An 11,913-nucleotide genomic window follows, 5' to 3' on the forward strand; every position below is an offset into this window, starting at 1 on the left:
AGGAGGAAGGGAGGAAGGGAGGGAGGAAAAGAGACAGAAAGAGAGGGGCCAGATAGATGGATATGCAGGCCTCTTGCTGTGTAAACTCCCACCCGACTCTCACACAAACACAGACGCCCAAAGCAGGAACATTCCGGTCAGTGGCATTCTGAGGAGAATGGAGAATGTCTCTGTGTTGTCTGCTTGTCCTGAACCAGTAAAAGAACTGTAACTATGTCACACTTATCTCTAACTGTCCTTTCAAACTCACCCCATGCCAATACAAACAGACACATCCACTCCACAGTACAGTTCCTGTGTGACAGATTGGGCCTGATGCACCAGCCAAACACCTGTCCTGAAGAACTGAAGCAAGGACCAGAACTACTGATGATCAGAACCAAGGACCAGAACCAATACCCCTGCTACCATAGAAGTGGCAAACAGAGCAACTAAGCAGCACAAACACATCATCCCATCTCTCTGACCGCCAGCCAGCCAGCCAGCTCAGCACTCTCACCACTCACTCACCACTCACCAGCACTCACTCACTCACTCACTCACTCACTCACTCACTCCGCTCCTCAGCAGACGCGTTTGGAAAAATAAACGCAGGGAGCGGACGATTGGGAGAGGTCAGAGGAGAGATTGAGAGAGGCTGGTGGCCAATGTGAGTGTGTGTGTGTTTATCGCACCATGGGGAACAGTCCATTCCTAGTCAGGCTTCCTCCAGCGAGTAACGTAGCATAGTAGTGTGTGTGTGTGTGTGTGTGTGCCTGCTTTCTTGCAGACATGTGAGCATGCGTGCGTGAGCACGCACTGCTACTATGACCTATAACCCCTCACCCCGTCCCCTACCCAGACAGACAGACTTGTCTTTGAGAGGACAGAGGAAGGAAGAGGGGCTCCTCTGTTTGGGACAGGACCCAGGAAATGCTCGGAATGTAGAGAGGTACTGTCATAAGTCTGGGAGGTCCGAAATCTCAATATTCTGAGGCTGTGTCCTAAATGGAACGCTATTCCCTATAGAGTGTGCTACTTTGGACCAGAGCCCTATGGGCCGCGCTCAACAGTAGTGTACTACATAGGGAATATAAGGTGCCATTTGGGACACAACCTAGAACATGTAGGGGTCTAGACACAAGCCACACACACATATGTGCAGTTTGTACTCATACCACAACAGGCTGCAGAGTTAATGTACACTGAACATGAAGACACACTGAATATCATAGATATTCAGCTCTCATCCGTTGCAAATTTGGTTTGGGACCAGCTCCTGGACACTCCAACACACACAAACACACACACGAGAGTAGGCCTATGGCAAGGCCCACAGACACACAAACTCCTAACACATACAGACAGACTAACAGCATGGTCAATGTGTACTCACCCATTGGAGGTGCCCAGGTTGGCAGAGCCCAGAGAGGATCCCAACTTCCTGCTGTCCCACAGTCTCACCTCCCGACCCCGCATCTGAACACATAATCATGTAGAGTTTAATAAATACACTTTAACACACAAAAAAAACACACACTTAAAAATGTGTGTGTAGTAATGTCGTCACCTGATCGAAGCCAGTGGTCAGTATGTGGTCAGAGTCCTTGACCCAAAGGATTCGAGAGTCCTTGTTACTCTGAAGTCCCTGGGCACTCTGTAGAGACACACAGGAGGACACAGAGTTTGATTGAATACCTGGGTTAGGTTAAGGTCACAGACAGAGAGGCTATGAGAGAGAGACACATTGAGTAACTGGCTAAGAGTCATGATGTTTGACAGCAAATATGACTCATAAACAACATGGTAGTAGAGGTGAAGACGTCACAGATACAGTAGTAGAGGTGAAGACGTCACAGATACAGTAGTAGAGGTGAAGACGTCACAGATACAGTAGTAGAGGTGAAGACGTCACAGATACAGTAGTAGAGGTGAAGACGTCACAGATACAGTAGTAGAGGTGAAGACGTCACAGATACAGTAGTAGAGGTGAAGACGTCACAGATACAGTAGTAGAGGTGAAGACGTCACAGATACAGTAGTAGAGGTGAAGACGTCACAGATACAGTAGTAGAGGTGAAGACGTCACAGATACAGTAGTAGAGGTGAAGACGTCACAGATACAGTAGTAGAGGTGAAGACGTCACAGATACAGTAGTAGAGTGAAGACGTCACAGATACAGTAGTAGAGGTGGTACAGTAGTAGAGGTGAAGACACAGATACAGTAGTAGAGGTGAAGACGTCACAGATACAGTAGTAGAGGTGAAGACGTCACAGATACAGTAGTAGAGGTGAAGACGTCACAGATACAGTAGTAGAGGTGAAGACGTCACAGATACAGTAGTAGAGGTGAAGACGTCACAGATACAGTAGTAGAGGTGAAGACGTCACAGATACAGTAGTAGAGGTGAAGACGTCACAGATACAGTAGTAGAGGTGAAGACGTCACAGATACAGTAGTAGAGGTGAAGACGTCACAGATACAGTAGTAGAGGTGAAGACGTCAGTTACAGTAGTAGAGGTGAAGACGTCACAGATACAGTAGTAGAGGTGAAGACGTCACAGATACAGTAGTAGAGGTGAAGACGTCACAGTTACAGTAGTAGAGGTGAAGACGTCACAGTTACAGTAGTAGAGGTGAAGACGTCACAGATACAGTAGTAGAGGTGAAGACGTCACAGATACAGTAGTAGAGGTGAAGACGTCACAGATACAGTAGTAGAGGTGAAGACGTCACAGATACAGTAGTAGAGGTGAAGACGTCACAGATACAGTAGTAGAGGTGAAGACGTCACAGATACAGTAGTAGAGGTGAAGACGTCACAGTTACAGTAGTAGAGGTGAAGACGTCACAGATACAGTAGTAGAGGTGAAGACGTCACAGATACAGTAGTAGAGGTGAAGACGTCACAGATACAGTAGTAGAGGTGAAGACGTCACAGATACAGTAGTAGAGGTGAAGACGTCACAGATACAGTAGTAGAGGTGAAGACGTCACAGATACAGATACAGTAGTAGAGGTGAAGACGTCAGATACAGTAGTAGAGGTACAGATACAGTAGTAGAGGTGAAGACGTCAGTTACAGTAGTAGAGGTGAAGACGCGTCACAGATACAGTAGTAGAGGTGAAGACGTCACAGATACAGTAGTAGAGGTGAAGGTGTTACAAGACGTGAAGACAGATACAGTAGTAGAGGTGAAGACGTCACAGATACAGTAGTAGAGGTGAAGACGTCACAGATACAGTAGTAGAGGTGAAGACGTCACAGATACAGTAGTAGAGGTGAAGACGTCACAGATACAGTAGTAGAGGTGAAGACGTCACAGATACAGTAGTAGAGGTGAAGACGTCACAGATACAGTAGTAGAGGTGAAGACGTCACAGATACAGTAGTAGAGGTGAAGACGTCACAGATACAGTAGTAGAGGTGAAGACGTCACAGTTACAGTAGTAGAGGTGAAGACGTCACAGATACAGTAGTAGAGGTGAAGACGTCACAGATACAGTAGTAGAGGTGAAGACGTCACAGATACAGTAGTAGAGGTGAAGACGTCAGTTACAGTAGTAGAGGTGAAGACGTCACAGATACAGTAGTAGAGGTGAAGACGTCACAGATACAGTAGTAGAGGTGAAGACGTCACAGATACAGTAGTAGAGGTGAAGACGTCACAGATACAGTAGTAGAGGTGAAGACGTCACAGATACAGTAGTAGAGGTGAAGACGTCACAGTTACAGTAGTAGAGGTGAAGACGTCACAGATACAGTAGTAGAGGTGAAGACGTCACAGTTACAGTAGTAGAGGTGAAGACAGTTACAGTAGTAGAGGTGAAGACGTCACAGATACAGTAGTAGAGTCACAGTACAGAAGACGTGAAGACAGATACAGTAGTAGAGGTGAAGACGTCACAGATACAGTAGTAGAGGTGAAGACGTCACAGATACAGTAGTAGAGGTGAAGACGTCACAGATACAGTAGTAGAGGTGAAGACGTCACAGATACAGTAGTAGAGGTGAAGACGTCACAGATACAGTAGTAGAGGTGAAGACGTCACAGATACAGTAGTAGAGGTAAAGACGTCACAGATACAGTAGTAGAGGTGAAGACGTCACAGATACAGTAGTAGAGGTGAAGACGTCACAGATACAGTAGTAGAGGTGAAGACGTCACAGATACAGTAGTAGAGGTGAAGACGTCACAGATACAGTAGTAGAGGTGAAGACGTCACAGTTACAGTAGTAGAGGTAAAGACGTCACAGATACAGTAGTAGAGGTGAAGACGTCAGATACAGTAGTAGAGGTAAAGACGTCAGTTACAGTAGTAGATACAGTAGTAGAGGTGAAGACGTCACAGTTACAGTAGTAGAGGTGAAGACGTCACAGATACAGTAGTAGAGGTGAAGACGTCACAGATACAGTAGTAGAGGTGAAGCGTCACAGATACAGTAGTAGAGGTGAAGACAGTTACACAGTAGAGGTGAAGACAGTACGCCAGTTACAGTAGTAGAGGTGAAGACGTCAGTTACAGTAGTAGAGGTGAAGACGTCACAGTACAGTAGTAGAGGTAAAGACGTCACAGATACAGTAGAGTGAAGAGGTTACAGTAAAGGTAAAGACGTCACAGATACAGTAGTAGAGGTAAAGACGTCACAGATACAGTAGTAGAGGTGAAGACGTCACAGATACAGTAGTAGAGGTGAAGACGTCACAGATACAGTAGTAGAGGTGAAGACGTCACAGATACAGTAGTAGAGGTGAAGACGTCACAGATACAGTAGTAGAGGTGAAGACGTCACAGATACAGTAGTAGAGGTGAAGACGTCACAGATACAGTAGTAGAGGTGAAGACGTCACAGATACAGTAGTAGAGGTGAAGACGTCACAGATACAGTAGTAGAGGTGAAGACGTCACAGATACAGTAGTAGAGGTGAAGACGTCACAGATACAGTAGTAGAGGTGAAGACGTCACAGATACAGTAGTAGAGGTGAAGACGTCACAGATACAGTAGTAGAGGTGAAGACGTCACAGATACAGTAGTAGAGGTGAAGACGTCACAGATACAGTAGTAGAGGTGAAGACGTCACAGATACAGTAGTAGAGGTGAAGACGTCACAGATACAGTAGTAGAGGTGAAGACGTCACAGATACAGTAGTAGAGGTGAAGACGTCACAGATACAGTAGTAGAGGTGAAGACGTCACAGATACAGTAGTAGAGGTGAAGACGTCACAGATACAGTAGTAGAGGTGAAGACGTCACAGATACAGTAGTAGAGGTGAAGACGTCACAGATACAGTAGTAGAGGTGAAGACGTCACAGTTACAGTAGTAGAGGTGAAGACGTCACAGTTACAGTAGTAGAGGTGAAGACGTCACAGATACAGTAGTAGAGGTGAAGACGTCACAGATACAGTAGTAGAGGTGAAGACGTCACAGATACAGTAGTAGAGGTGAAGACGTCACAGATACAGTAGTAGAGGTGAAGACGTCACAGATACAGTAGTAGAGGTGAAGACGTCACAGATACAGTAGTAGAGGTGAAGACGTCACAGATACAGTAGTAGAGGTGAAGACGTCACAGATACAGTAGTAGAGGTGAAGACGTCACAGATACAGTAGTAGAGGTGAAGACGTCACAGTTACAGTAGTAGAGGTGAAGACGTCACAGATACAGTAGTAGTGAAGACGTCACAGTACAGTAGTAGAGGTGAAGACGTCACAGATACAGTAGTAGAGGTGAAGACGTCACAGATACAGTAGTAGAGGTGAAGACGTCACAGATACAGTAGTACAGTGAAGACGTCACAGATACAGTAGTAGAGGTGAAGACGTCACAGATACAGTAGTAGAGGTGAAGACGTCACAGATACAGTAGTAGAGGTGAAGACGTCACAGATACAGTAGTAGAGGTGAAGACGTCACAGATACAGTAGTAGAGGTGAAGACGTCACAGATACAGTAGTAGAGGTGAAGACGTCACAGATACAGTAGTAGAGGTGAAGACGTCACAGATACAGTAGTAGAGGTGAAGACGTCACAGTTACAGTAGTAGAGGTGAAGACGTCACAGATACAGTAGTAGAGGTGAAGACGTCACAGATACAGTAGTAGAGGTGAAGACGTCACAGATACAGTAGTAGAGGTGAAGACGTCACAGATACAGTAGTAGAGGTGAAGACGTCACAGATACAGTAGTAGAGGTGAAGACGTCACAGTTACAGTAGTAGAGGTGAAGACGTCACAGATACAGTAGTAGAGGTGAAGACGTCACAGATACAGTAGTAGAGGTGAAGACGTCACAGATACAGTAGTAGAGGTGAAGACGTCACAGATACAGTAGTAGAGGTGAAGACGTCACAGATACAGTAGTAGAGGTGAAGACGTCACAGATACAGTAGTAGAGGTGAAGACGTCACAGTTACAGTAGTAGAGGTGAAGACGTCACAGTTACAGTAGTAGAGGTGTGAAGACGTCACAGATACAGTAGTAGAGGTGAAGACGTCACAGATACAGTAGTAGAGGTGAAGACGTCAGATACAGATACAGTAGTAGAGGTGAAGACGTCACAGATACAGTAGTAGAGGTGAAGACGTCACAGATACAGTAGTAGAGGTGAAGACGTCACAGATACAGTAGTAGAGGTGAAGACGTCACAGATACAGTAGTAGAGGTGAAGACGTCACAGATACAGTAGTAGAGGTGAAGACGTCACAGATACAGTAGTAGAGGTGAAGACGTCACAGATACAGTAGTAGAGGTGAAGACGTCACAGATACAGTAGTAGAGGTGAAGACGTCACAGATACAGTAGTAGAGGTGAAGACGTCACAGATACAGTAGTAGAGTGAAGAGTCACAGATACAGTAGTAGAGGTGAAGACGTCACAGATACAGTAGTAGAGGTGAAGACGTCACAGATACAGTAGTAGAGGTGAAGACGTCACAGTTACAGTAGTAGAGGTGAAGACGTCAGTTACAGTAGTAGAGGTGAAGACGTCACAGATACAGTAGTAGAGGTGAAGACGTCACAGATACAGTAGTAGAGGTGAAGACGTCACAGTAGTAGATGAAGACAGTACAGTAGTAGAGGTGAAGACGTCACAGATACAGTAGTAGAGGTGAAGACGTCACAGATACAGTAGTAGAGGTGAAGACGTCACAGATACAGTAGTAGAGGTGAAGACGTCACAGATACAGTAGTAGAGGTGAAGACGTCACAGATACAGTAGTAGAGGTGAAGACGTCACAGATACAGTAGTAGAGGTGAAGACGTCACAGATACAGTAGTAGAGGTGAAGACGTCACAGATACAGTAGTAGAGGTGAAGACGTCACAGATACAGTAGTAGAGGTGAAGACGTCACAGATACAGTAGTAGAGGTGAAGACGTCACAGATACAGTAGTAGAGGTGAAGACGTCACAGATACAGTAGTAGAGGTGAAGACATCACAGATACAGTAGTAGAGGTGAAGACGTCACAGATACAGTAGTAGAGGTGAAGACGTCACAGATACAGTAGTAGTAGAGATACAGTAGTAGAGGTGAAGACGTCACAGTTACAGTAGTAGAGGTGAAGACATCACAGATACAGTAGTAGAGGTGAAGACGTCACAGATACAGTAGTAGAGGTGAAGACGTCACAGATACAGTAGTAGAGGTGAAGACGTCACAGATACAGTAGTAGAGGTGAAGACGTCACAGTTACAGTAGTAGAGGTGAAGACGTCACAGATACAGTAGTAGAGGTGAAGACGTCACAGATACACGTCACAGATACAGTAGTAGAGGTGAAGACGTCACAGATACAGTAGTAGAGGTGAAGACGTCACAGATACAGTAGTAGAGGTGAAGACGTCACAGATACAGTAGTAGAGGTGAAGACGTCACAGATACAGTAGTAGAGGTGAAGACGTCACAGATACAGTAGTAGAGGTGAAGACGTCACAGATACAGTAGTAGAGGTAAAGACGTCTAACAGATACAGTAGTAGAGGTGAAGACGTCACAGTTACAGTAGTAGAGGTAAAGACGTCACAGATACAGTAGTAGAGGTAAAGACGTCACAGTTACAGTAGTAGAGGTGAAGACGTCACAGTTACAGTAGTAGAGGTGAAGACGTCACAGATACAGTAGTAGAGGTGAAGACGTCACAGATACAGTAGTAGAGGTGAAGACGTCACAGATACAGTAGTAGAGGTGAAGATGTCACAGATACAGTAGTAGAGGTGAAGACGTCACAGATACAGTAGTAGAGGTAAAGACGTCACAGTTACAGTAGTAGAGGTAAAGACGTCACAGATACAGTAGTAGAGGTAAAGACGTCACAGATACAGTAGTGGAGGTAAAGACATCACAGATACAGTAGTAGAGGTAAAGACGTCACAGATACAGTAGTAGAGGTGAAGACGTCACAGATACAGTAGTAGAGGTGAAGACGTCACAGATACAGTAGTAGAGGTAAAGACGTCACAGATACAGTAGTAGAGGTAAAGACGTCACAGATACAGTAGTAGAGGTGAAGACGTCACAGATACAGTAGTAGAGGTGAAGACGTCACAGTTACAGTAGTAGAGGTGAAGACGTCACAGATACAGTAGTAGAGGTAAAGACGTCACAGATACAGTAGTAGAGGTGAAGACGTCACAGATACAGTAGTAGAGGTGAAGACGTCAGTTACAGTAGTAGAGGTGAAGACGTCACAGATACAGTAGTAGAGGTGAAGACGTCAGTTACAGTAGTAGAGGTGAAGACGTCACAGATACAGTAGTAGAGGTGAAGACGTCACAGATACAGTAGTAGAGGTGAAGACGTCACAGATACAGTAGTAGAGGTGAAGACGTCACAGATACAGTAGTAGAGGTGAAGACGTCACAGATACAGTAGTAGAGGTGAAGACGTCACAGATACAGTAGTAGAGGTGAAGACGTCACAGATACAGTAGTAGAGGTGAAGACGTCACAGATACAGTAGTAGGAAGACATCACAGATACAGTAGTAGAGGTGAAGACGTCACAGATACAGTAGTAGAGGTGAAGACGTCACAGTTACAGTAGTAGAGGTGAAGACGTCACAGATACAGTAGTAGAGGTGAAGACGTCACAGATACAGTAGTAGAGGTGAAGACGTCACAGATACAGTAGTAGAGGTGAAGACGTCACAGATACAGTAGTAGAGGTGAAGACGTCACAGATACAGTAGTAGAGGTGAAGACGTCACAGATACAGTAGTAGAGGTGAAGACGTCACAGATACAGTAGTAGAGGTGAAGACGTCACAGATACAGTAGTAGAGGTGAAGACGTCACAGATACAGTAGTAGAGGTGAAGACGTCAGTTACAGTAGTAGAGGTGAAGACGTCAGTTACAGTAGTAGAGGTGAAGACGTCACAGTTACAGTAGTAGAGGTGAAGACGTCACAGATACAGTAGTAGAGGTGAAGACGTCACAGATACAGTAGTAGAGGTGAAGACGTCACAGTTACAGTAGTAGAGGTAAAGACGTCACAGATACAGTAGTAGAGGTGAAGACGTCAGTTACAGTAGTAGAGGTGAAGACGTCACAGTAGTACAGTAGTAGTTACAGTAGTAAGAACGTCAGTTACAGTAGTAGAGGTGAAGACACAGTTACAGTAGTAGAGGTGAAGACGTCACAGTAGTAGATGAACAGTAGTAGAGGTGAAGACGTCACAGATACAGTAGTAGAGGTGAAGACGTCACAGTTACAGTAGTAGAGGTAAAGACGTCACAGTTACAGTAGTAGAGGTGAAGACGTCAGCGTAGATGAAGACAGAGTTACAGTAGTAGAGGTGAAGACGTCAGTTACAGTAGTAGAGGTGAAGACGTCAGTTACAGTAGTAGAGGTGAAGACGTCAGTTACAGTAGTAGAGGTGAAGACGTCAGTTACAGTAGTAGAGGTGAAGACGTTACAGTAGTAGAGTGAAGACGTCAGTTACAGTAGTAGATGAAGACGTCAGTTACAGTAGTAGAGGTGAAGACGTCACAGTTACAGTAGTAGAGGTGAAGACGTCAGTTACAGTAGTAGAGGTGAAGACGTCAGTTACAGTAGTAGAGTGAAGACGTCAGTTACAGTAGTAGATGAAGACGTCAGTTACAGTAGTAGATGAAGACGTCAGTTACAGTAGTAGAGGTGAAGACGTCAGTTACAGTAGTAGAGGTGAAGACGTCAGTTACAGTAGTAGAGGTGAAGACGTCACAGATACAGTAGTAGAGGTGAAGACGTCAGTTACAGTAGTAGAGGTGAAGACGTCAGTTACAGTAGTAGAGGTGAAGACGTCAGTTACAGTAGTAGATGAAGACAGACGTCAGTTACAGTAGTAGATGAAGACGTCAGTTACAGTAGTAGATGAAGACGTCAGTTACAGTAGTAGATGAAGACTATACTACTACTATGCATCTTGCTCATAAACGTGTTGTTGACAGGGAAGGATGTTGCGTGAGATCAACATTAAGATAATGACAACCAATGAGAGATCGTCTCAAAGGAGGACAGCGTGGAGAGGACAGTGACGACAGAGTGATTGACAGACTGACTCATCCAAACTGGAGGGGAAACAAGAGACTGTTCTCTAGTGCTGCTTGTGAGAGATTCACAGAGGTCAAACCAGGACAGGTCCAAATGAAATAATGAATGAAAGGCCTGTTATTGTTGTTGAACCAGACTAGGTGACTTCTGCCCCCGACACCAGGTTCTATTACTGCTATGACAGAGTCTCTATGTTACTGAAACACTGCTACCATGGAAATTGGTGTCAAAACAACACTGTTAGAACGTTAAAACAACATTGTTGCAACATAAGACAATATTAGACAGGGGTGCAGCTGCCCTGAAACTGACACAGGGTCAGGGAAGAGGAAGGATGTAACAACTGAGCTTAGCTTTTGCGTAACGGCACAGTAGGTGTCACAACAATGTTGTGAGAATGTTAGACATGGTTCCTGCTCCCTTGTGTGTGTGTGTGTGGGAAGTGTGTGTGTGTGACAACAATGTTGTGAGTGTGTGACAGACAGACAGACAGTGTGACAGACAGACAGTGACAGACAGACAGACAGACAGTGTGACAGTGTGACAGACAGACAGACAGACAGACAGACAGACGCTGAGAGCCTCCTCTGGGCTTTGAGTTAACAGGCTCAGTGGAAATTTCCACAGAGTAAGCCGCTGGGCTTGTACCCCCCCCAAATTACTGTTGTCGTTTTTTACCACCCGTCTGTCGCCGTGCCAACCCTCGGAGGAGCGTGACACCACAGCTGTGCAACAACAAGGAGAGGGTTGACACGTGTGTGTGCTGTGTGTGGTGACATCTCTAAAGAGGGCAGCCGTCGGCCGGGCGCTCGCACAGCGACACTAATCACCTCGTTGCAAGGCAGAGGAAAAACAAACACGTGGAATACCCGAGCTGCCGTGTAGTTAGTGTGACAAGGCCTCTCACTGTGAACTCTGGGAACCCCTCATTCAAGAAAATGGTTGAATCCCAAGGCTTGTTGTCATGTATGGGACTGAACCAACAGGTTTAAGAAAACAGGGGGTGCAAGTGGAGGAAAGAAAAAACAAACTTGGGGTCAAATCTGAGCTGCCGTGTAGTGCAGAGCTTCTAGATTAAAGTTTGAGTGTCGGGCCGGGCCTCACTGTGGGAAGATCCCCGTTTCAGAATGTGAGGCAGTCCCCAAGGTCATCCATCACATATGAGACTCAACCAACAGGTTGAAGAAAACAGGGGTGAAAATGAGACATAATAGTCTGCTCAAAGAGCTCTCCACATGTGCAGGGTGGGACCCATCCCACATATGGGCCCTATCAGGTCTAATTAAAAGCCCACTTCCCCTCCTCCCCTGCTATCCCCTCTCTGACGTCTCCCTCACCACACTCCCAGCCTTGTGGTTTGGGGATCAAGTGCTGAGGGGGATAGAAACATGGCCTGGT

The 11,913-nt window shown here is 45.6% G+C and overlaps 1 long non-coding RNA gene across 3 annotated transcripts; it reads left to right on the forward strand.

Moving 5' to 3' along the window:
- Positions 1-9,154: 9,154 nt before the first annotated feature.
- LOC127929923 (uncharacterized) lies at positions 9,155-10,933 on the forward strand. Of its 3 annotated transcripts, none has more exons than XR_008136354.1 (4): positions 9,155-9,348; positions 9,779-9,886; positions 9,990-10,173; positions 10,311-10,933. It is a non-coding gene; the product is annotated as an uncharacterized LOC127929923 (long non-coding RNA). The 3 variants fall into 3 exon arrangements; XR_008136355.1 differs by having other exon boundaries at positions 10,120-10,173; XR_008136356.1 differs by lacking the exon at positions 9,990-10,173 and adding an exon at positions 10,203-10,256.
- Positions 10,934-11,913: the final 980 nt, after the last annotated feature.

The sequence above is a fragment of the Oncorhynchus keta genome, chromosome 5, assembly GCF_023373465.1.
Source record: "Oncorhynchus keta strain PuntledgeMale-10-30-2019 chromosome 5, Oket_V2, whole genome shotgun sequence".
Taxonomy (NCBI): domain Eukaryota; kingdom Metazoa; phylum Chordata; class Actinopteri; order Salmoniformes; family Salmonidae; genus Oncorhynchus; species Oncorhynchus keta.